Here is a 23,584-nt window from a genome sequence, read left to right on the forward strand (position 1 = left end):
CCCCTGAACTCTGGGTGTCTGTTAGAGCTGGGTCGGTGCAGGGGGCCTGTTTGGAGCCGCACACAGACAAGATCGCTGTTAGAGACCCTGCCCCACTCAGAGCAGATGGGGTGGAACAGCCTGGTGAGTCCCTCACCCAGCCCTCCAGTGTGTCCTCGCTGACTCTCCTGAGCCAGCCAGAGCCAGGTGGCCAGAGAGCCTGAGACGTGTAGTCTGCAGAAGCATTCCGCAGAGGTCAGGGCACTCCGGGCAGACGCCCAGCAGGTCCAGCCATGGCTGCTGCAGTCGCCCCAACCTCAGAGGGGGGTTTTTCTGGTTTTTGTTTTGTCCTGGCATTTCTGTTTTAGATGCTCAATATACAAAGGGATTGAATCAAAGTTGGACAGAATGGAAACATTTTAATTACACTGTAACGCTTACACTTGCCAGGCCAACCCATCACTTCTGAACCCCCAGAGTGGATGTGTGTCCTCTGGCTCGCCTCTGGCCAGACTGAGTGTCCCCCGACTAATGCCTTGGCCCCACGCAAGGAGCAGGCTGTGCCAGGCAGGTACGAAATGTGGCCGGATTCAAGCCCACACTCGAGGGGAGGAGGCAGTGTCACACGGGTCCAGCCCACTGGGAGAAGTAAGAACATTACTTCCTCCACCAGGGCTGGGCTTCCAGGTACCGAGAGCAGAGGTCACTGTGGTCCAAAGGGTTGGGCATAGATTAGGCTCTTTGTTTAGTTCAGCTGAGGCACCCAACCTTGTATGACCTTGAGCCGCCTTTTTAGAATACAACCTGCTTTACAAGACAAGGGAGGCATGCCGAAGGACGTCAGCGCAGGATTCTGGAAGGTGGGTGCAGAGGAAGGGCCATGCCCAGCATTCGCAGCCCTTCCCTGAGGCGTGTTCTTCTGCATGACCTCATCAGCTCTGGAAACCGGCCCTGCAGACTGTAAAGGAAGGGGAGGTACTGATATCCCCACCTTCCAGAGAGAAGGCAGGCACTGAAAATGCACAAGGACCAGTGCAGTGGATTGGATTCAAGGCCACGTGAGTGTCAGCTCGCCCACTGAACCAAGGAGGACCAGTTACCTCCTAAGCCCAAGTACAGTTAAGGGACATGTAGGGCGACTTTCTTTACTCATTCAGTCAAGAAAGGGGAGAAGGGACGAATGAAAAGACAAGGGAGCAAAGGAGCGAGGAAGAGGAGAGAAAGAAAGACCCTATGATGGGCAAGTGAGAGGGGAACACAGTGCTCAGTGGGGCTCCACCACTGCCCTCCCTACGGCTGTGGGAGACGGTGGCTTCGCGGGCCATCTGACCAGCCCTGGAAGCAGGCCTCCCATCACCCTCGCCTTCCGGGACGCTCACTAGGGTTATGAAGAGCCACACCTTGTTTCCAACCCGAGGTCGCTCCCAGGATCAGCGGGCCTTTATCCTGCCCCCAAGGCTCAGTGTACAACACCCGAAGTCTTGCTCCCCTTTCTGTAAGGTGCTCCTGTGTGTGGAGGGAGAACACATGGCCCACTCACATGGGCGTGCTGCGGCTCGGACGTGTTTATCAGCACCCGGACAGTGGAAGGCTTTCTCGGGGTACCTGTCACTTTCTGTAGGGTTGTAAGTGTCCTCTTCTTCCCACTCACAGTGTGTCTGGGCTCTTGTCAAAGACCAGCCCTTACAGAAGGGGGGCAGATGTTGGGGAAATGTGACTGGGGGTCCAGTGTGTACAAGACCTTATACTCCCACCATTTCTGACAGTCACACTCCCAGCCACAGAAAAGCCTGGGATTCTGGCTGCGTCCTCTGCTAAAATGATAACTATCATTGCTTCTAGTTTAGACATCTCAACACACACCTCCAGACCCAGAGACACACAAATTGCACTCTTGCCAATGTTCAATCCAAGGGGTTTTCTAGAAAGTAGACCTTTATTACAGAAAAGCATCCTGGACTACAGGCAGGGCTGTGCCAGGGAATCCGGGCTGATTCTGATTGTACCCTGAACACCAGTGAGGCTCCGCTGTGTGCACCTCCCTGTGTGCCGCCGCGGCAATGCGCTCAGCGTGGGCTGGCCCGGCTCTGTCCCGAGTGTGCGGGGAAAAGGACATTTATTCTTTGGTGAGTGTGTCTCTCTCCACCCCCAGAGTTGGTAAACAAGCAGCTGTTCTTGGAGGAAACTCCTCCCTTTCAGCATCTCTCCGCCAGGCTGCGTGCAGCAGACACACTCCTGGTCCTCTGAGTCCTGAGGCCGCACTTTGAGGACACCGAGTTATTGATGGCAACAGGTGCTCAGAATTCGGCATAACCCACCCGAGGCTTATTCCCCTTTCTCCGCAAACCCCTTGATTTAGGAGTGAAAATGCTGGCTCCTCTCAGGCTGGCTGTAAACATCTCGGTCTGGATTTGCTGAGGTGGGTTGCTAAATTTAATTGCCAGTTTCCATGCCATGTGATGGTGCGTGACAAGCCAGCTCACCCTGTGAGTTAGCCAAGGGGTTTTAAATAAATGCTTTCTGACGGAAAGGATGATAAAGATTCCTGTTATTCACCAGAGGGCCTGCAGAGTGGGCTGGGCGGGGTTCACCGCGGAGGCGCTTGGTGCTAATCCCCCGAGCTCCGCGCTCCCCACCGGCTAGGAGGAGGCTGCAGGCGCCTGTGGGAAGAGCTCCAGCCAGCCCGGAGGCCCTCGCCGGCCCAGGCTGTCCCAGGTCTCTGTGACCTTGGAACACAAATAGCTCTGTGGGCCAGCCTCAGCTTCTCCATCTGGAAAGAGGAACTGTTACAAAACATCAGGGAAACGGTGACTGCCTGGGCAGCAGGCTATCGGTGCACTGAGACAGCGCGGTGCCCAAAAGCAGCCTGGCAAACAGCGTGGCAAGGAGGGCAGTGCTGCTCCTGCTCCTAGCCTTGCAAATGCCAATAGGAGTAAAATGAGGCTGACCGTAGTTGTGTTCTCCCTGATTATTTCCTTATGAAGCCCTCCCACCCATGAACACGTACCCTTCCCTCTGGAGTCACTCTGTGTCGCCTGAGAAACAGCAGCATCAGCCTCACTTGGCAGCTTTTGGGAAATGCAGAATCTCAGGACTCACTTTATTCCTGCTGAGTCCAAATGGGCTGCTTAACAACCTACCCAGGTGATGCCTATATATTTTAAATTTTAAGAAGCCCTAGTCTAAAGCATTGGTTGTCAAACTTGAGCCCACCTCTGAATTCCCAGGAGAGCTTGTGAAAACATTGCTGGGCCCCCACCTCAGAGTTTCTGACTCAGCAGGTCTGGCACAGGGTGGGGTAATCTGCATATCTACCCAGTTCCCCGGTGATGACGATGCCCGGGCCAGGACCACACTTTGAGAACCACTGCTGAGTATTCCTCAGGGCAGCTGTTTTGTGATACCTTACTTCAGGTCACGGGGTCCAGCACCCCTTCTATGCACACTGGCCCCTCAGTCCCTGGAATTACTGTACTCGTCTCTTATGGCCTTAATTCCTAACTCTTTAATCATTTTGAACCCTTGCATTTAGTCCATATTTCTTTATCTCTCTTTCACTAGGAAGTTCTGCACTAGACATGGAAAACCAGAGTTCATGCTGTGCAAAAAGGATTTTGTGAAAATCCTACTTCTTTCTCCCATGTTGTTGCTCTAAAATTCCACTTGTTTTTTCAACCAGAGTTATGCTGCTGGTCCATAAGGAACTTGTCATAACATGACTGCCACGGGATAACCATGCTGATTTACTACAGTACAATTTCTTCAATCACACCAGCAACATGGTGACATGTTTGATTAAAACAAGCAACACTGAAGAATAACGAATTCAAAGCAAAAGTCAACATTTATGGCCCCACCATCCCATCCCATATACCATTCTCCTCCCAGAGCTAGTGAATATGAACGGTGATGTGTGTATGCCTCTGTGCCTTTATATATGCACATATGCATAAATACAGAGAGATGTACATGTAGATACATGTCTGCCTATATTTACATGATCATGCCGTATTACTTTGCAACTTCCTTTCATTAACAGTATTTCGTAGAGATCCTTTAAAATCAGTAAGGAGACTCTACTTCATTCTTTTTAAAACTACATGGCCATATTTCATAATATGAACATATCATAGTTTATTTAACCATATATGTTGTATCCAATATTTTGCTATTATCAACAATACTAAGTTAGCATTCTCATGAGATTCAACTGAGCACTGGCCCAAAAAGGTGGTATCAATTTACATATCCCCCAGCCACTTTGAAAGCATTAATTTCTAACCCCCTCATCAGTGCTGGCTATTATCAGTCTTGTACGTTTTTACCAATATATTGGGGATGGCTCATTATCTAAATTTGCATTTACCTGATTACCATTTGAGGTTAAATATCTTCTCATAAGATTAACAGCCATTTTATTTTCCTTTTCGTGAGTTACTTATTCAGATTCTCTGTTCTTTTTCTATTGGGTTGGTGGCCCATTTTTTGGTTGGGGAGAATAGGAGCAATAGTCTGGATATTAATCTTTGGTCTACCAAAAATGTTGCAGTGTTTCATTGTACATGTAGATACATGTCTGTATATATTTACATAACCATGCTGTACGTATGATCTTGATAATTCACTTGGGTTTTCATAACCTCATTTTATTTTTGTATACTAGTTTTTATATAATCTGTAATACAATTTTTTTTAATTTTTATCAGTGACATTATTACAGATGTCCTCCATTTTTCCCCCTTTGCCTGACCTCCACCCAGACCCCAACCTCCCCTCCCTCTGGCCCTCATCACATTGTTGTCTGTGTCCATAGGCTGTGCATATATGTTCTTTGGCTAATCTCTTCACCTTCTTTCATCCCATCCGCCCCTTCCACCTCACCTGACAGCTGTCATTCTGTTCCACGTACCCATGAATCTGGTTTTATTTTGTTCATTAGATTCCATATACAAGTGAGATCATATGGTATCTGTCTTTCTCTGACTGGCTTATTCACTTAGCCTTGTAACCTACACATCCATTAATGCTGTCACAAAAGATACGAGTTCCTACCTTTTTACAGCCATATAATATTCCATTGTGTAAATGTACCACAGCTTTTTTATCCACTCATCTATTGATGGGCATTTGGGCTGTTTCCAGATCTTGGCTATAGTAAACAGCACTGCTATGAACATAGAAGTGCATATATTCTTTCGGATTGGTGAATCAGGATTCTTAGGATATATTCCCAGAAGTGGGATCTCTGGGTCAAATGGCAGTTCCATTTTTAATTTTTTGAGGAATCTTCATAGTGTTTTCAACAGTGGCTGCACCAGTCTGCATTTCTACCAGCAGTGTGCTAAGGTTCCCTTTTCTCCACAACTTCACCAACACATGTTGTTTGTTGATTTATTGAGGATAGCCATTCTGACAAGTGTGAGGTGATACCTCATTATAGTTGTAATTTGCTTCTCTCTGATGATTAGTGACATTGAACATTTTTTCATATGTCTCCTGGCCAGCTGTACGTCTTGTTTGGAGAAGTATCTATTCAGATCCTTTGCCCCTTTTTACATTGGATTGTTTGTCTTCCTGATGTTGAGTTGTATAAGTTCTTCATATTTTTTGGAAATTAACCCCTTATCAGATGTATCATTTGAAAATATGTTCTCCTTTACAACAATTTTCAAATGATACATCTGATAAGGGGTTAATTTCACTTTTTCACTTTGTTGATGATTTCTTTTGACATGTAGAAGCTTTTTATTTTGATGTAGTCCCATTTGTTTATCTTTCCTTTGTTTCCCTGGCCTTAGGAGACATATCAGCAAAAACATTGCTACAAGAGATGTCTAAGATTTTACTGCCTATGTCTTCTTCTAGGATTTTTATGGTTTCATGGCTTCCATTTAAGTCTTTTATCCATTTTGATTTTATTCTTGTATATGGTGTAAGCTAGTGGTCTAGTTTCATTTTTTTTTTTGCTTCTACTTGTCCAGTTTTCCAAGCACCATTTATTGAATAGATTATCTTTACTCCATTGAATGATCTTGCCTCCTTTGTCAAACGTTAATTGACCATAGAGGTATGGGTTGATTTCTGGGCTCTCTGTTCTATTCCATTCATCTATATGCCTGTTTTTATGCCAGTACCCGACTGTTTGGTTACAATGGCTTTGTAGATAGTTTGATATCTGGTATTTTGATCCCTCCAACTTTGTTCTTCTTTCTCAAGATTGGTGAGGCTATTTGAGGTCTTTTTTTTTTTTTGGTTCCATATAAATTTTTGGAATATTATTTCTAGATCTGTGAAATATGCCATTGGTATTTTAATAGGAATTGTGTTGATTCTATAGATTGCTTTGGGTAGTATAGACATTTTAATGATGTTAATTATTCCAATCCATGAACATGGTATATGTTTCCATTTGTTTGTATCTTCCTTGATTTCTTTTTTTAATGTCCTATAGTTTTCCAAGTACAGGTCTTTTACCTTCTTGATTAAATTTATTTCTATATATTTTACTTTTTTGTTGCAATAGAAAATGGGATTGTTCTCTTAGTTTCTCTTGATAGTTCGTTATTGCTGTATAGAAATGACATCAATTTCTCGATATTGATTTTGTATCCTGCTACTTTGCCGAATTCATTTATTAGATCTAATAGTTTTTTGGTGGAGTCTTTAGGGTCTTCTATATACATATCATGTCATCTGTGAATGACAGTTTTACTTTCTCCTTTCCAATTTAGATGCCTTTTATTTCTTCTTTTCTGATCACTGTGGCTAAGACTTCTAGTACTAAGTTGAATAAGAGTAGTTGAAAGCCGACCTCCTTGCATTGTTCCTGACCTTAAGGGAAACACTTTTAGTTTCTGCCCATTGAGTATGATGTTGGCTGTAGGTTTTTTATATATGACCTTTATTATATTGAGGGGTGGTCCATTTATTCCCACTTTGCTGAGAGTTTTTATCATAAATGAGTGCTGGATTTTATCAAATTTTTTTAATGCATCTATTGATATGATCATGTAATTTTTATCTTTCCTTTTGTTTATGTGATTTATCACATTTATTGATTTGCGAATATTGTACCAACCTTGCATCCCCAGAATAAATCCCATTGATCGTCATGTATGATTTTTTAACATATTGCTGGATCCAATTTGCTAATATTTCATTGAGGATTTTAGCATCTATATTCATCAGGGATACTGGCCTATACTTTTCTTTCTTTGTAGTGTCTTTGTCTGATTTTGGAATTAGGATAATGTTGGCCTCATAAAAAGAGCTTGAAAGTCTTCCCTCCTCTTCAGTTTTTGGACTGGTTTGAGGAGGATAGGTACTAGTTCATTTTTGACTGTTTGGTAAAATTTGCCTATGAAGCCATCCAGTCCAGGTCTTTTGTTTGCTGGAAGTTGTCATTTTGTTTTGTTTTTATTACTGCTTTAATTTCATTGGTTGTTATTAGTCTATTCAGGTTTTCTGATTTTTCCTGATTCAGTTTGAAAGATTGTATGCTTCTAGGAATTTGTCCATTTTGTCCAGGTTGTCCCATTTGTTGGCATATAGTTGTTTACAATATCTTCTTATAATCATGTGTATTTCTGTGGTGTCTGTTGTTACTTCTCCTCTTTTGTTTCTGATTTTATTTATTTGGGTCCTCTCTCTGTTTCTTGATGAGTCTGGTTAAGGGTTCATTAATCTTGTTTACCTTTTCACAGAACTAGCTCTTGGTTTCATTGATATTTTGGTGGTTTTTTTGTTTTTGTTTTTAGATTTTATGTTATTTATTTGTGCTCTAATCTTTATTATTTCCTTCCTTCTGCTTACTCTGGGCTTTCCTGTTGTTATCTAATTCTTTTAGTTGTAGGGTTAGATTGTTTATTTGAGGGGTTTTTTTTTGTTTGTTTTTTTCTTGAGGTAGACCTGTCTCATGGGTACTCCTTAGAGTTTAGAAGAAAGAAAATTCACTCAAAAAGTAGATTCCGGTGGGTATGCCCCTGTATCAATTGACATGAAGTTTTGGTTTGGAGGTTTGTGTGAAAGTCTTGAAAAAAAATCAAAGATAGTTGGCACTGGGAGATGATTCTTCACGGGTCCCTCATGATTCTGCACATCTTGCAGACAAAGGCAATGACTACTTTTGTTCCAGGTTATCCTTTCAAGAATGTTTGCATAGAGCACAATCTTGAAAGACAGAGGTAGTGTTTCCCTCTGGAGCACAGAGCTGGTTTGTTTGCTGTTCAACATAATAAAGATAAAATGTTCCCTGAGTAAAGGTTGGGGGGTTTGCTGACATCCCATTACAAAAGATTGGGGTTTCCTAAACTTGAGGCCTCTCTTCTGTAACACATCTTATGTGTGTGGAGGTATCATCTGGCCCTGTTTGCCCACCCTGTGGAAACTGGGGCTTGGGAACCAACACACACAAAAAATGATGATACTCTGGTTACTGCTCTTGCTATGAATTTTAAACTGTCTTTTGTCTCTAACCCAAGACTCTTGCATTTTCTTTTAGCATCTATAAACTGGTCAGAGGCTAACTTGTTAACTTTGCAAGTAAGTAAAATCTGAGAACCTGCCCAATTCTTGACAGTCACCCTGAAGGGTTTTAATGAAAGATTAAAACCCTTCACAAATTCTACTCTTGTTCCAGTCAGAATTATCTACCTACAACAAAAAAAGTCACCCAATTGATTTCCTTCTTTTAAGAGTCCTTAAATGGCTAAGAAGAGAAATCTGTTGTAAAGAATTTTTACATTTTGTATATAAATGCTAATATTCAAAGGATTTTCATGCAGATGAAGTAGATTTATTCTGTGCAGCTCTAGAGCCATGAACTGAGGGGCAGAACATATTCAGTTCACTGTATAAGGTAAAACAAGTTCTGATGATTAGAGTTATCCCAAAGTAAATAAATTTTGAGGAAATAAGTTCACTGAAAATAAGAACTCTACATGAGGAGATTAGACTAGATGATTACAAAGATTCCTTCAAATTTAAGATGCTACTGGTGAAGGACATTGTTTCAGTGGACCATCTGACTGATTTGTTCTCACACCAAATAATGGGGAAGGTGAGCTGGCAGATCCAGCTCAGAAGTCTGCACTTGTATGACCATCATGAGTTTAAAAGCTGATGCTTAGTTGCAGAAATTCAGTCAAGTCTAATTCACCCAGAAGTGATTTTATGTGAGAGAACTGATTCATGCTAACCAGCTTCACCAAGAGCCTGATTTGTAAAATTGCCTTAATTTTAAAGCAAAAGTCAAACTTTTCAACAACAATGAGGTATCACCTCACACCTGTCAGAATGGCTGCCATCAACACATCATCAAACAACAAGTGTTGGCGAGGGTGTGGAGAAAAGGGGACTCTAGTACACTGCTGGTGGGAATGCAGACTGGTGCAGCCACTATGGAAAACAATATGGTGTTACCTCAAAAAATTAAAAATTGAACTTCCATTTGACCCAGTGATCCCACTTCTAGGAATATACCCTAAGAAGCCTGAAACACCAATCAGAAAGAATATATGTACCCCCATGTTCATAGCAGCACTATTTACAATAGCTAAGATCTGGAAACAGCCCAAATGTCCATCAATAGATGAGTAGATAAAAAAGCTATGGTACATAAACACAACGGAGTACTATGCAGCTGTAAGAAAGAAAGATCTCTTATCCTTTGAGATGACGTAGAGGGACCTGGAAAGTACTATCCTAAGTGAAACAAACCAAGCAGAAAAAGACAAATACCACATGATCTCACTTATTTGTGGAATATAATGAACATAACAGTCTGAGGAATAGGGTAGAACCAGAAACATGGAAGTGGGGTACAGACTGACAACCCTCAGAAGAGGGCGGGGAGAAGAGATAAACCACAGAACTTATATGCATGTATGCATAACCAATGGACATGGACAACAAAGCCGGGGACGGGGCGGGAGATATGGGGAGGAGGGTGTCAATGGGGTAAAAAAGGAGAAACATCTGTAACACAAATAAAATTAAATTTTTTTTTAATCAAACTTTTCTAATGATTATAATTTTCTCATCCAATATATAGAACGTTCTCTCCCTTCCCAGCTTCTAAGTACTAATGAGACAGAATTAATAACCAGATGTTTGTCTGGTACACTAAACCACACCGATGTGATTGGCCAATCCTGAAGCTTGCTCTATCTGATAGGATGCATTAGACAATTACATTAGATGTTGATAGAAGTCTCTCTTTCACAATGGAGAGTATTGTTTTTTCAGTGACCAGAACATTTTTATTCACTAAACACAAAGTATTTACCCTTTAACAGTCCTAGAAATACTCAGCAATTCTTAGCTTCATCCTCCCTTTCTAGAACCTATGGGGCTTATCACCCTACTATTTGCACTTTGTGGAGGTTTGTGCGTAGTAACAAGTTTATGCAGTTGTTAATCCCCCTTTAGATTGGCAGCTTGCTGAAGATATATAAGGAAATACCTTAATTTCATCAGTAATGAAAGTGTGGGGTGCATCTATGGGCTTAATATCTAAGTCTCAGCTCTACCTTCTACCAGTGGGGTGTTTTTTGTACAAGATCACTTCTATAAGCCTCAGTTTTCTCATTTGTATTTATGGCTAAAGATCAACTATCATGTACATAAAAATACTTTATAACATCTAAATGCTAAAAAAAGATGTAAAGCAAACAATCATGATAACCACAGATGCGGACAGCACGGAGGCCGTGTTGCCACGGATGGTTATCCTGCAGGCAGCCGTCCTGTCTGATATGAGGGTCTTACTAGGTTTTAGCTTTCAGTTTCAATGAGCACCTTTTAGAGCAGTTTACCCTGCATTCTGGTTCCCATCTTATTTTTGAGAGCCCTGGCTGTCTCTGTAATGGTATGTGTTGGAAAGTGTCATTTTCCTGCACCACAAAGGACATTGTCCTGAGCAGAATTCACATGCGTTCATCCTGTACCTTTGCTGTGAACAGGCTGTTTTGCCAAAGGTGGGCAATGAGACACAGCAAGAAGAGAAGGGGTTTGCCCTGGCCGGTTTGGCTCAGTGGTTAGAGCGTCGGCCCACGGTCCAGAGAGACTGGGGTTCGGTTCCCGCTAGGGCATGTACATCAGTTGCAGTTTGTCCCCAGCCCTGGCTGGGGTTGTGCAGGAGGCAGCGACTCAATGTGTCCCTTTCACGTCGATGTTTCTCTCTCTCTCTCTCTTTCTCTTTCTCTCTCTCCCTCTCTCCCTCCCACTCTATTTGAACAAAAATGGAAAAATGTCCTCAAGTGAGGATTTTTTTAAAAGAAGAGAAGGGGTTTGCCAGCAGCAACACCGCGTGGGCAGCAGAGTGGGCAGCTGGGAAGCAAACACTGTTCCATGTAGCACCACAGACAAGAGCCTGGTGAGACTGGCCTTGCAGATCCCAGACGAGGACATGTGCCCAGCTGCTCCAGGGAGGGTGGCCACCTCACTGTCACAGCACTTTGATCCTGGTGTCCTGACTGGAGCAAGGACACTCAGAAGTGCAACAGAAAAGGGAAGTGACCGTATTCTTTTAAAATGAAATGATTTCCATTCAAAGGAGGATATGGGCATGACTTTTCATTTTCTCAAGTTAGTTCATTCATTTTCAGTGCCGAAAAGCAACACCAGTCTCACACAGTAGTAATCCACTTACTGAGGTTGAACCTGAGGTGTGAAGAGTTCTGTGTTGACAAAGTTTTGCATCAGCTGCTGCCGTTAAACAACATGTAAAAACGTGCCATTTAATTTTAGGTTTATAATAAATAAGTGCTTTCCCAAACCCACTTGGGAGCACAGGCTGTCACAAGGTCCAGGTGTGCTCTGAAATCAGACACTGCCATCTTGCTAAAATGTGCACGGGGCCAGAGCTACGCAATCCATTATATGTTTATGTTCCTGTGAACTGTCTTAAGACGTGTGGAAGTGTCCCAACTAAATCTTTGAGTCAAGTTCGCTGTGCTCTGTTGTGCATGTAGAAATGGTGGGTGAGGGGTGCACACAAGTGTGTGTGTATGTTCTGTACTGAAAAGTATCAGGCAAAGGGTGATAAATAAGGCAAAGAAGTGAGGTACCAAAGATCATAATTAAAGAAGCTTGAGAGCAATTGAATGGTATTAGTTCATTCATTCAACCAACCCCATTTACTGTGCTCCTCCTAGGTAGCAGACACTGTGCCGGGTTCCCAGGGGGAAGCAGAGGTGACAGACACAAAGCTACTCTCAAGAAACACTCTGTCTAATTAATACCCAAACAGTGCTGACACCAAGAAGAAGAGCCATAAGGTAGAGCCAGGTGAAGTCTCTGTGGACGACAGTTATTGCCGCACGTCATCTTCCAGGCCACCTAGGGCCATCTAAGAAGGGACTTGAACAAGTCTTGCTTTCAGGGGTGAAGACTGTTAAGTCTCTTATGGCAGAGAAATACGAAGCACATAGAGAAAGAGAACAGGTTATGTGGATGAGCTTGCAAAAACGTAAGGGAAGGAAACTATTACACCGATCTAAGGAATATACAAAAGACTTTTCTCATTTTTAGTGATAAAATTTAGCAAAATTAAATATTGTCTTTGTGAATAAGAATCATACATAAGGCAGGAATGAGCCCTGACGTTTCTTGTTTTCACTGATGCTGAACACAAATACAGCCGTCCTGAGAGAGGACTCCCTTGGAAATAGTGTTCCCCCTCAGCCTCTCCTTGGCAACTTCAATCACAGCCTCGCCGTGCCCGGAGTTTAACTGGGCAACTGAGGTGTCCACTAGCTCAGGTATTGAACTTTCAGTCAAGAAGGCTCACTCTGAGATGCTGCCCTGTTCTCAGCCCTCAAGCTGCTAGATGCTCAGAGCTCTCCCTCCCCCTCTCCCGTGGCCGAGTTGCTTGTCTGAATCCCCTGCTAATCTGTGAAGTCCTTGGGCAGGGATGATGGCTTTTATCTTTTTATTCCCGAAGCTTGGCACACTCCAGCTAGGGAGAGAAGCAGCTCTCCTTGCAGACATTTCTATTCATTTAAGGCTTTTATTTTGTATGCTTACAAACACACCAAGTTTGGCTCGTTGTGCAGTAGTTTTTAAACACGTTACTTTATGTTTTCATTTAGTTTTTAATTAATATTTTATTGATGACTGTATTTAAATCTTCCCATGCATCTTTATATTGTGTAATGACCATTTTAAATGTAAATACAAGAACATTCGACTTGTATACAGAATCACTAAAATTATACAATTCACATTTTGTAGCTTGTATATGTATTTTATCCTTGTCAAAACATTGGCAACACTAGATAAAATTAACCAAAATGTGTTTATTTTACCTCTTCATGTGTGCTCATTTACCAACACTTTCTGTCTGCAGCTTACTGACAGGTAAGGAAGGATCGAAAGGAAAAGGAACTGTGGTTACCCTCCCTTTTCCTTTTCCTCTGTGTCGTCATTTTCAGCATAAGCAGCTGGTAAATACAGAAAAATAACGTGAGTGAGAAAGGGTGTGACAAGGCTCCTTGGTCGTTGGCATTCAAATACCGTTGCTTTCTTTCTGCAGTCGAAGCACGGTCTGGTTCTAATGAAAAGTGTGGTCTCTCCTCTCCCCCCACTTCCCTTCCTTGGTTTACTCAGTCATGGACACGAGACCCTCGCCTTGTACTTACTTTGAGTCTCCCTGGAACCCCACACCTCGTGGGCCGTGGGATCCTGTGCTCACGGGAATGGGCAGCCGAGAAGGGAGACACGCGGCTACACACGTCTTCTCTGCTCACCTGCCTGCTCCGCTCCCAAAACACAACGTCAGGGACAAAACTACTAGCAATTTCAGCATGGCAACAGCCAAGCAATCAATCAAGTGCGGGGATTTCTGAATGCAAAACCCGTGGGACTTCACAGGTCACGTGCCCACGAAGCGGACCCCCGCTGCACGGAATAGTCACAGCCAACCGCACCTCATTTCAAGCAACAACCAGATTGAAAACAGCTGATAGAGAAAGCCTCCTCACTTCAAGACAAGAACATTGAAGAACGCCACTATTCCAAGTCAGATGCGCTGAGCATATTACAGTGTGATTTAAGCCATGAGACACGACTCTGACATGCTATTAGATTCAACAGGGAGTGTTCCTTGAATGGATGCGCACTGCCCTTGACCTAAGGGAACTGGTCTAGCTGGGGAGACAGACAGCTATAGGACCACATTTCCAGACAGATTATGGCCCTGCTATGATGGAAAAATAAGCACTATGGAAGTAGAAGGGAGGCAGTATTTTATTCTAACTGGGAGAGAGACCTTTATGAGCTATAGGCAACATTTGGGCTGGTCCTTAAAGGGAATGACGTCTTGATAAAGGTTGGGGAAAAGACATTTGTCTTAGCTTGGATTTCCCCAAGAAGTAGAGAGTGAGCCAGGGTCTACATGCAGGTAGTTTATTTTGGAAAGTGATCCCAGGAAACAAAAATGAAGGGATTGGGAAGAGGGAAAGCCCATCCTGAGGTTTGTCACTGAGCTGGTAAGTGCTCTGGGCAAATGGGGCTCAGTCCCACTGGAACCGACCGAGCAGCAGTGGAGATCACACCTCTAGCCTGAGATCACAGGGGAGAGATGTATCCACTGGCTCCCAGTCCCCATTGTTCCAGGGCTGCCCCAGGACTATTAGTAAACTCCTTAGTGTTTCCAGGTTTGCACATGCCCAAGTACAGATGAGCAGGCTCCGCCAGTTATCCCACACTGCAGTGGAGGAGAAGCCCAGAGGCAGACAAGTATGCATGGTGCAGCTGAAGTGAGGTGTGGCCTGGCTACACCTGTGCTCTGCTGGTTGCCACAGCAACACCTGGAACAAAAAGGCGTGGTGTGAAAGCAGCATCGGAGATGTTTCACACAACATCCAGCCCGGGACTCTCAGACCGAGCGTGCATCAGAGTCCCCTGAGGGCTTGTTAACGCAGACGGATGGGCCCCACCCCAGAATTCTGGCTCAATAGATGTGGAGGAGGGGCTGAGAAGGAACATTTCTAACATGTTCTTTGTATGGGCATTAAAGCTTGTAAAGACAGCTGCCCACTCTGTACAGGGACATAAGACAGATCTAGCAGAAGAAAAAAAATTAGTTTTCTAAAATGAAAAAAATAAGTAAAAGGTATACATATGTCCAGGAAGAGCATACGCTGACTTCATCATCACAAAACTAGACTTGGCATGGCCTTCATGTGTAACCATCACACGGATGATCGACTGAGAAAGGCCCATCTATTGATAATCAAATGAGAATTTCAACAGCCAAAAGGTTTGTGCCTTCTCCCCTCCTCAGCCCAGATCTACTCTCTGCCCTTCTCTGTACCAGGAAGGCTAATCTCTCGGCACCGGACGATCCAGATTGGCCAAGCGGAGACACCATTAGGAAAACAAAAAGTGAGATAAGAGAAAGTTAGAGTACTTATTCTCCCTGCTCACTCCATGCTTCTCCCGGGCTGAGTTCCCACATTACAGCCCTATGGGGCCCCTCTTGCTCATTTCTCAGCAGGCTCTGACAATCCTGTCCCCACCCCTCAGTGTCTCTCGGAGGCCCAGGGCGGTCACAGCCCCTTGCTCTTCCCGGCTCTGGGCGCCTCACCATCCATGGTGGGTTCCCTTAACTCTGCTCAACGTGCTTCCCGAATATTCTTTTCAGTTCAACCATCTTCTTGCTGCCAGAATCCTGGCTAATAACGGTGTCTCACGGGAAAATAAATAGCGCCAGATGAAGCCACAGAAGTCGATCGGTATTTCCGAGCCTTTCGACATGACCAATAATCCTGATAACACTCAGGGTGATATTGAAATTTTAAGACTCAACGACAGGATAAAATGAAATATAAAATAAAAAAGTAGATGAGCAACGTGTAAAAATAAACCAAGGCCTTGAGATGACAGCAACAATTCAAGATACAACAAAAAAACAAGGAGAACTTGACAGAGACAGATTTTTCATTCGAACCCTAAGGAATTTGCTCTAGGCCAGGGAGAGGTCCCAGAGTGCTACCTGCCGCTGCAGACACCCTCCCCATCACGGCTGGGAACACGGATCCCTGGCAGGAGAAAAGAAAGCCTGGTTCAGGCGGTGGACTTGAAAGCCTTCAGGAGCATCTTGGGAAATAGGAGATAAGATCAGACCAGAAATTAAATAATCAGAGAACGCACTGACAACGCAGCGTGTAGCAATCAATTCAAAGTTCACATCTTGCTTGATTTATGCATCCGTAATAAAAATCACTCAAAAGCTGGTGTCTCTTCAGGCCATTTTAGCTCCATTCCATGGCGCTCCTGCCCCGCCCAGCGCCAGGCTGCCTAGAGTCCTTGGTTCACCGTCAGCGGACACAGGATGCTTCTGCTTCCGGCTCAGGGACCACGTGCGCCGGGGTGGCCCTGATGAGCCGGGTCTGGGGGACCAGTCACTTCAGATCTCAGAGGCCTCCGAGGAGGCCTTCGGCCAGCGTCCCGCGGTGGGGGGGTTCTGTGGGAGCCTCACAGCTCTTCTCAAAGGCCCTCTGTTCTTTCCCCTCTGTTGACACTGCCGTTGTTGTCCGGATCTCCAAGGTTGCATCCGGCCCCTCAGTGAGCCTGCTCGGGTCCCTCCGGCCCCTAGAGCTGCGCCGCTACTCCAACGTGCGCCCTCCTCCCGGCGGGGCGGCCACGGAGGGCGAATCAACTCTTCTTCCAAACACGGACTTTCCCCTCCTGTGGTCAGCTAAAAGGTGGTCCGTGTCCTTAATCTTCTCATCGGGGAGTCATTTCAGTTTCTGGGTGACAGAATTTCGCCTCAGGTGAGAGAATGACATTATCATCACAGATACAGTTCATGTTTATTGAACACTTACTATGTGCTAGATGATGCCTATATAGGTCCTAGATCCTATAGTAATCCTGTGAGGCGTGCAGAACTTTACAGATGAAGACACTGAACTCAAGAGACACGAAGAGACTTCTCCGAGATCACGATGCTAGTAGGTGGCAGAGCGGGATGTGAGCCCAGGGGTTCTCCGCCAGGGGTGACATTGCCCCCTAGGGAACATGTGGCCAAGTCTGGAGACAGTTGGTTGTCACAACCAAGACAGTGCTACTGCCATCTAGTAGGTAGAGCCTAGGGGTGCTGCTAAATACCCTACAAAGCACAGGATCCTCCCAACAAAGGATCCTCCAGCCCAAAATATCAATACTGCCCATGTCCAGAGACCATGGTCGAACCACTGTGCTTCAGCACGTGCTAATCCTTTGGTTTGTCTTCGTGTCTTTGCTGGAATGGGTTCTAACAGCCCCTCTTTCCGATTTGCCTTTTGTGTATCAGGGGCTAAAGCTCTGCTCTTCCCTGCCCTTTCCTCGTCTCTGCTCTTCCCTGGCTGGCGAGCAGGGCGGCTAACGGCTCGGCAGAGCATTCATTCTGCAAGGACAGGGTGCCAAACTCAGATGCTCCGGGAGGGTTGCATGGCCGGGTCGACTTGGTAAGACACACCCTGGCAGTCTTGCAGATCATTTTTAAAACTTTATTATAGGAAGTTGAAAGGAGAAAAGAATTCTCTTATGATTTCCCTGCCTTTTCCTATACTTTGAAATATCATCCCAATTCTCTAGTAGCTTGAAAAGAAGTGCAGAGGCAGAGCTGGACAGCTCTGCTTCCAGCTTTTATTAAAAAGTCTTTGAAGCCTGGAGGCTCGTTCATTTGGAGCAGCAGTGTATGGCACCTATGCACGGGCCTTTGGGCACGCGCCAGCAAAAAGCAGACACCAAGATGGGCTTTTCGTCACGCCAGATCCACGGTCTTGTTTCTTTAAGGTTAGTGTGTCCTGGGAAAGGAAAAAGGCTTCTTTCTCGTGCTATTTATGAACTGAAAGGGTGCTGGCAGATTAAATAATTGTTATAAAAGACACCACCACCACTACCACCACCCAAAAAAATCAAACATGAGACCCAGAGATAAGCTTGGAAACTTCTAGAAGGGTAGAGTAGAGAAAGGTTTGGAAAATAAAGGTCACAAAGGAGCTGTTGATGCGACGCTGGAGAAAGCCTGGCAGGACGGAGAGCAAGGGGGACAGACTGACTTGCAGCGTGGCCTGGGGCAGAGCGTGGAAAGCTGCTGATGGTGATTTTTAAGCACTTGATGAGCAGACACATCTTGAAACACATCTGTGTCCCCGCTGCTAAGTACAGATACCCTGACGGAGAAGAGCCATGGGAGAAAGACGCGGTTAAATAGTCTCCACGTTACAGGAGCGACAGCCCTCCAGCGCTCCACGGGGGCCATCCGACGCCCCACAGCCCGACGCCCCAAACCATGTGCACTTCCTGCTCGTGGAGCCCAACCTTCGGCGACAGAAGGAAAGAGCAGCACGGAGCAGGCAGACCCTCCCAACCTGCTATGCCACGGAGTCCAGACTTGGATGGTCTCCAGCCCACGGCACAAACCCATCACCTGGGCTCCGGGGAAGAGGCTGATTTTGGTGGAGCCTGAGAGTCTGCACTTCTGACAGGCTCCCCAGCAATGCTGGCCCGGGCAGTCCCCAGACCGCACTCTGAGTACCAAAGCTCTAACAAGGGTGTGGAAGGACTTCGATTGCTGTGAAGCCCACAGGTCTTCCGAGACACAGAATCGGCTTCCGTCTCTCCCTGTTCTTTGCTGTCAGAGTGCAACCTCCCAGCTTGCCAGTTCAAGGCCGGGCGGCCGGGCGGCCGGGCACAGCTCCCTGCACAGCTCCCCCTACCCTCAGCACCTCCAGAGCTGAGAGAGCCCTGCTCATCTTCCCTCTGCACTGCGCCACCTCCGCCTCCTACATCTGTCCTCTTCCCTCCCCACCTGCTCACGTCCTCCTCACCTTTGACCCCTCCTTCTCCAAAGTCTTCCCGGGCAGGTGGTTGCTTCCCATGGCTGCCTTGAAATACTTCCAATATAGCACAGAGGACATCACATGTGACATTTTTCTTAAATTTGTAAGTCCCTCACCAAACTGAATCCTCAGAGCAGAAGCTCTTTTTCCTGTAGGTAACCCCATTTTTTCACGCAGTATCTGACACCCGCTATGCGTTCCAAAAGTTGAAACAACTGAAGGAATTGTCACATCCACTCTCATCTTTCTCCTCTTTTCTTCTTCTTATTCAAAGGTCTCTAAGTTCCTAAATGTTGGGGTTATGTATTTTAAGATAATCATAACAAGTGCTAACTTTTATAGAACACTGACTCTGTTAGACATTGTTCTAAGCACTTCAGTTTTATTAAGGCACTTAATCTTCATAAGAATTTCCACAGCCCTATAAAGTTATCATTGTCATTATTGTTTCTATTTTAAATAGGAGGGAACTGCAGCACAGAGAGGTTAAGTGACTTGGCCAAAGGCACACAGCTAGAAAGTGCTTGCACAAGAACTTAAACCCAGACAGTGTGGTGTTTAAAAAGATGGCTTGCTCTAGCTGGTGTGGCTAAGCGGATAGAGCATCAACCTGTGCACCAAAGAGTCATGTGTTAGATCCCCAGTAAAGAGCATGTACCTGGGTTGCAGGTTCAATCCCCAGCCCCATCAGAACACGTACGGGAAGCAACCAATCGATGTGTCACATCGATGCCTCTCTCTCTCTCTCTCTCTCTCTCTCTCTCTCTCTCTCTCTCCTTCCCTCCCTTCCACTCTCTCTAAAAATCAGTGGGAAAAAATATTCCTGATTGAGGATTAACAACAACAAAAGGACAAGTCTTTGGACGACCCAATAATCAGCACAACACTTCTGCTCTCCCCACCAGTCTTCAGCTTTACAAACTAAACAACAAACACCCCTCCACCAAGTTCTGTCTTATAGTGAACTCAGTGGGGTGGAATTCACCGATGTCTCTGTCCTGCGGGCTCACAGCTCTCCTGAATGGTCACTGATAAGATCAGGTGTTACAATCATTCAACAGAGGGAGGGAAGCAAGGTTGGGTTCGCAACCCAGGAAGGTGAGGCGAGGGGGTGTGGGTGGTGTGGGTGCTGACCTCCAACCCCAGGGACGAGCTTGCCCTCAGGCTATCAACAGCAACCCACCACTTCCAGTCACAGTTACAGTGGCACTCAGCCATGAGTTGGTGTAGAGACTTGACAAGGTGACTCCCTTGACGACTTGGGTATCCGTCTAGATGCAGCACCCATGTGCACAGTCACTGAGGCATTAATGAGGGTCAGCCCTTCACCGGATGTCATTGCCCATCTAGGGCCCTGAAGAAGTCTGAGTAGATTTGAGGACTGGGGGGAGGACACTGGCTCCGCCCGTGACACTCAAAGCTGGAGGCGGACGAGGCTCCCACCAGGGCGGCTGCAGCTTTGTGGGGTCTGTGTTGTGATCTGACTTCTTCCCTCTGCCCAGTCTGCTTTCTCCCCCTTCATTGGCCTTAATTGATAATAAACATCTGGTTTCCAGACTCCACCTCCATCTGGAAATCCCAACCCACAGCAGACTGGCCTTGGCATAGGGTATATCCTTTTCCTTTTTAATCCTCACCCAAGGATTTTTCCCATTGACTTTTAGATAGAGTAGAAAGGAGAGAGAGAGGGAGAGAGACTTTGATGTGAGAGAAGCACATCAGGTTTGTTGCCTCCTTCACGACCCCAGTCTGGGCCAGGAATGGAACCTGCAACTCAGGAACGTGCCCTTGACTGGGAATCAAACCTGAGACCCTTCTGTCCTCGGGTCGCCGCTCTAACTCTGAGCCAAACCGGCCAGCGCAGGGTGTATCCTTCTATTTTCTCCCTTTCTTTCTCCTTAGTGAACCCTAGACTTTAGAATCCTTCAAAAAAAAAACAACTACCCACTGTTTGTGCCTGCAAAAGACCATGCATTTCTCCTTGTCCCTGCTTCAGCTCATTGCCACTCTCTCTGCTTAAATGTCCTTCCCTCCCCTTCGAACCACAACCACACCCCCGCCCCTCCCAGCTTCCTGACAGCCAGCCTGGGGGGGGGGGATGTATGTGCCCACCTTTCATCGCACAGCACCCTGCGCCTTCATTATGATGCTGATGACACCCACATTTTCTCACAGAGCTGCAGACGCTTGAAAGATTGCTTGTTGGTGTCTTTTCAGCCCTAGCACCTGGCACACAGTAGGAACACAGTAAGTTTACTCAGCTGAATACATTTGAATTCATGATGATCAACTGGTGGGACTTACATTCTTACATGAGGGAGTATTCCTATGGGCACTGGTTTCTTTAGTCTTCCTGCCCTGGCCCTGGCTGGTCTGGCGCAGCGGTTAGAGTCAGCCCAAAGGGTCTCAGGTTCGGTTCCCAGTCAAGGGCATGTACCTGGGCTGCAGGTTCGATCCCGGCCCCACCGTGCTAGAGGCATCACAATCAATGTGTCTCTCTCACACTGATCCTTCTCCCTCCCTTCCACCCTCTCTAAAAAAATATATATCCTCAGGTGAGGATTAACAAAAATAAAAAATAAAATAGTCTTTCTGACCTCCACTCTCACAAGGGCTCACAGTGGCACAGCTGTGACCTGTGCACAGATAGCTCAACCTCTAAGAGAGCTCAAGACTTCTCACACACACATTCTCTTACACACACACACTCACACACACGCATACACACACTCATACACACTCACTCTTCTCACATACTCACACTCACACTCTCATACACTCACACACTTACTCTCTCACACACACACATTCTTTCACACACTCACTCTTCTCACATACACACTCACTCTCATACACTCACACTCACTCTGACACACACACACACACATACACCTGCCCCTTTTCTCTACTGAATGAATCAGAATCAGGGGTAAAAGTCAAGGACAAGAAAGTTGCCCCCTCCCCCACCACACACACAAAAGCACTTGCACATGTACACACACTCACAAACTACAAGTGTGTGTCCCCTGCACTGAGCTTGTGTCTGGCTCTATGGGTGGAATTAGAAGGTAAACCTTTTTTGCCCTGGCCGGTTTGGCTCAGTGGTTAGAGCATTGGCCCACAGGCCAGAGAGTCCCAGGTTCGGTTCCTACTAAGGGCACGTACCTCGGTTGCAGTTTGCCCCCAGCCCCGGTTGGGGTCATGCGGGTGGCAACCATTAGATGTGTCTCTTTCACATCGATGTTTTTCTCTCTCTCTCTTCCCCCCTCTCTCTCTCCCACTCTATCTGAAAATAAATGCCAAAATGTCCTTGGGTGAGGATAGAGTGTGGGGGTGGGGAGAGAAACATCCACATGAGAGAGACACATCAGCTGATTGCCTCCAGCATGACCCCAATCAGGGCCAGGGCCAACCTGCAACCAAGGTATATGCCCTTGACTGGAATTGAACCCGTGACTCTGGTCCGCAGGCTGACGCTCTAACCGCTGAGCCAGTCTGGCCAGGGCATCCTCTTCCACTCTTGCTGCTGGCCTGCGGCCATCTCTCCCTGTATTACATCACTTTCCTTTCCACATCCCAGTTGGCCCTGGGCTACTCCCACACATCTGGGACTTTTTGGAGAACACTGGCTGGGCCACAGAGAATGTATGTATCCCTTGGTCCCTGACCAAATATCTTAGTCTCCCAGTGTCATGACCGCCCCTGTCAACTATTAAGAAACAAGGTCAGAAAGCGTAAGGAATTCGGTTCTAAAGACACGTGGAGCTGCTCCCAGCAGGCGGGAGTCGGGGCAGAGGTAGGAGAGGGCGAAGGGCGAGGCCAGAGCAGCTCAGTCCTTGACAAGGAGACGTAGGGGACGTCAATGTCTGATTCGTTTCATGAGATACATACCTGGAACCAGGACGGTGGCAACTCATCGGCCAAGACTAAGTCCTTACCACGGGTCAGGCTCTGCTTTAGGCACAGGGCGCAGTCCAGGAGTGACCGCGTGGCCCCATCTCGGTCCAGTACAGTGCTCAGTCGAACACTAGTTCAGTATCCAAAAACATACTAGTTCTCTGCCATTGTTCTTCACAGAACAGCACTGAGGGCGTGTCTGTTCACTACACACACCAGGCTGTTCAAACCCTCCTTCCCCTCCCGCCCACCCCTCACCGAGCTGCCTGTCCCGTCGGGGCTCAGCTCCGGCTCCCGCCCGGCTCAGCCCCTCCTCTCGCACAAAAGCAAGAGGCTGAGATGACGGAGTCAAAGAAAAATAATAATAAATCACTACCCAAAGTTGTCACCCGCGTCAGAAAGGGAGCCACTAGTATCCAGGGTCCAGAAACAGGGAGCCCCACCAGTTACCATGGTTTTTTTTTTAAGGCAAAAATAAATTTTTGAGAAGTCGACCAACCAACATGATCCTACATCGTGGTAGCGAGCTGCCCTCCGGTAAAAGCGAACTCCAGATGGTGTTTATCAAGGAGGAGGGTGAGAAGGAGCAGCCGTGTTTATTGTGAGAATGTAAAAGATCCTTTGTCATTGTTTATTGACCATTCCTGACACATCAAGTGACCAGTGTGTACTTTATCATTTTGCTGGATGGGTCCTAGTGTAAGAAAGACCACTCGCCGGTGCTCAAGGACTGCCTTCTGCCTGAGGCGTTCTGCTAAGACTTCAAGCTGAAAATAGATTTTGCCAGACATTTTCATCCCTTGCAAAGCAGTAAGCTGGACAGCCTCTGTTCACCACTTGACCCTGGGCTTGCAGAGGGAAAGGAGGAGCTCAAA

This window comes from Molossus molossus, unplaced genomic scaffold, assembly GCF_014108415.1.
Source record: "Molossus molossus isolate mMolMol1 unplaced genomic scaffold, mMolMol1.p scaffold_m16_p_12, whole genome shotgun sequence".
Classification (NCBI taxonomy): domain Eukaryota; kingdom Metazoa; phylum Chordata; class Mammalia; order Chiroptera; family Molossidae; genus Molossus; species Molossus molossus.